Below are 2,500 nucleotides of genomic sequence, written 5' to 3'. Positions count from 1 at the left end.
TTTCTTATTTCCCGTTGGCTTTTAGGTTACGCAACAGCGCCCTACTGTGCTTTAGCTATCGTTTAGCATACATACGTTTGCACTTGCACTTAGTACTTGGCTTGGGCCGAGCCGATTTGTCCTCAAACTCCCACGACCTGCTCCCGTCTGGCCTTGTAGCTCAGTCGGTAGAGCAACGGTGATCTAATCCGGAGGTCGTGGGTTCGATTCCCACCCGGGTCAGAGATTTTTCTCTGTTCTTGGATGTTGAATAAGAAGTTCCTGATGCTGTGGATCAGCGAAGGTTCTTCATCCATCTTCATGCCCTCACTTGAGTTCTTTCCATATATTAGTAGGTTTATTTTTATTTAATCATGATGTAATTAGGCAACTCGCTCCATTGCGCGTTTTTTTAATAATCAATTGAAAATGCAATTATTATTAAATTTCAAACACATCTGTTTATTAAACGCTAGAATGTACTTACTTTCAATAACCCAGACATTCCTTGAAATCGGTCAACAGTTGCTTTGTAAAATGTCAGCGAATATTTGAATATGTAAATTTGTCCCATTTGAGGCAAGGTTTTTTAATTAAGCGAAATTTAAAGTTCTTCTTCTTGGGTTATCTCTTCTATCGGGAATATTCATTCAGCACAAGTCCACAAATTTAAGAAAACACAAAACAAGAATACTCTTTCTTTGATAAAATATATACGTCTTATTCAACAAGGTCAAGGTCCGTGACGTAACCCTCGCCGCTCATTTTTTACACTCAGCTTATGTTTTTCACTTACGTGAAACAGCAGAACAGAATATTTTTGGCCTTTGGATCTCAGTCAGTTACTCATTTTTCAGTTTACTTTAGCCTCTTTTCGAAGCGACTCCTATTGCCCAGGCTTTCTCAGGAAAATTCATTTTCTTCGTCCAGAGCGAGCTAATTGTCTTGGTAATTTTCGGATCAAACACATCTTTTCAGTAAACGCTAGAATGTACTTACTTTTAATAACCCAGGCATTCCTTGAAATCCGTCCACAGTTAGTTGTTCTGTGAAATGTCAACGAGTGGTGACATAGCGCTCATTTATCCCATTTCAGGTCAGGTTTTTTGATTAAGAGTGTTAAACGAGAAATAGGCTGTGCTGTAGAATACACCGCGCTTAATTTGGCAATGTTAGAGAACTTACTTAGTGAAAAAAAGAAGCTCTCGGCTGTCTTTGTGCGTCAATACTCAATAACTTCAGAATCATTTAGTCGTTGTCAGGTTACGCCTTAATACTGAAATAAGGATCAAGAACCGTAATGTTATGGCTTGATTTTACAAGCTGTCAAACAAGATATTGACAAATTGCCCAACACAATTTATTAACTTTTGGTCTAAAGAATAAATGGCTCAGAGGAAGCATTGCACTTCAGTTGTCCCGTTGTGAGGTCTTCCTCGCTACTTGAAGTTACGTTTTCTGGTGTCTGTACAGTGACTAAAGGTCTGTATATCATTTGAGTTTTTTTTTTTTTTCAAGCAAAACAGCAAACTGGCAAAAAACAATTGATAAACACGACTTGTTTGGAAACTGGTGAACTACGAGAGCATGTTTTAACTTGTCCTCTCTCAGCTGATAGTACAAAAATTTGTTTTGTCAACCCTGATCGACATCAAGGGAACTCAGTTCGTCACCAAAAAAAGAATCTTCACTAGAAATTTCGAATTGTGAAGAAATACCACACCTAGTTTCCGAAAGGTAATTTTCACAATTGAAACCCAATGCACCCTAAAGCTGAAGATATAAAAGACTCGAGAAAAAAATGTCGACTAAAATTTCAGGATCTAATCACCAGCTCGGAGTTGTTTGGAGGAATAAAAGGATGTAACATGAGCGAAGGGTTTATATACTTCATTGATAGCCAATTCTTGTCTCATATTTTGGTCGGCAACTTACTAGATCTTCGCTTTAAGAGGTGTTTTGCAACCAATCTCAAGAGACACAGATAAAATTGAGGTAATGTACAATTGCTGGTGGACGAACAAAAGGAACAATTGAGAGATCTTTGTTTTTTTTCGTCCACCAACATTGTGGTGATGACGTCACGTGAAAACCACCAATTTCGCGATGCCGGTAATTCACCACCGAGTGGTCGCTTCGATTGGTTCTCGCTGTCCCGCTTTATTTTAGCTTTTTCATCAACCAGTCAGTTTGAAACATATGTTAGCACCAATGCCACTCGAAGTGCACTCGTACTACACTTCAACGCAACATTGTTGCCGTAGGTAAGCACACGTAGGGCTGTGGTCTTTGAAAAAAATTACAAGCGCTTATTTATTCTAAACAGCACGCGAAAAATCGTGTGACTTTAGACATAGCAGATGCGACGCACAAATATCACCAATCAAGTTTCGAACTTTGGAGCTATCCAAAGATAGCAATTGATTGGTTATGTGTGAGTTTCTTTGATCATTGACCAATAAGAATGCCTGGTTTGTAATCTCTTTTTGAAATGAACTTACCTCTTTTTTGCATAAGCTTT

The 2,500-nt window shown here is 38.5% G+C and overlaps 1 protein-coding gene and 1 non-coding gene across 2 annotated transcripts in view; one reads left to right on the top strand and one right to left on the bottom strand.

Moving 5' to 3' along the window:
- Positions 1–2,500, bottom strand: part of LOC138040209 (inner centromere protein-like) — a 16,870-nt gene that overhangs the window by 2,694 nt on the left and 11,676 nt on the right. The gene's annotated exons all lie outside the window — the stretch shown is intronic.
- On the top strand, positions 150–222 carry Trnar-ucu (transfer RNA arginine (anticodon UCU)). Its single transcript has one exon. It is a non-coding gene; the product is annotated as a tRNA-Arg (tRNA).

The sequence above is a fragment of the Montipora capricornis genome, chromosome 3 (assembly GCF_036669925.1).
Source record: "Montipora capricornis isolate CH-2021 chromosome 3, ASM3666992v2, whole genome shotgun sequence".
Taxonomy (NCBI): Eukaryota; Metazoa; Cnidaria; class Anthozoa; order Scleractinia; family Acroporidae; genus Montipora; species Montipora capricornis.
The sequence above is the reverse complement of the archived record's forward strand: the minus strand, read 5'-3'. Positions and strand labels throughout refer to the sequence as shown.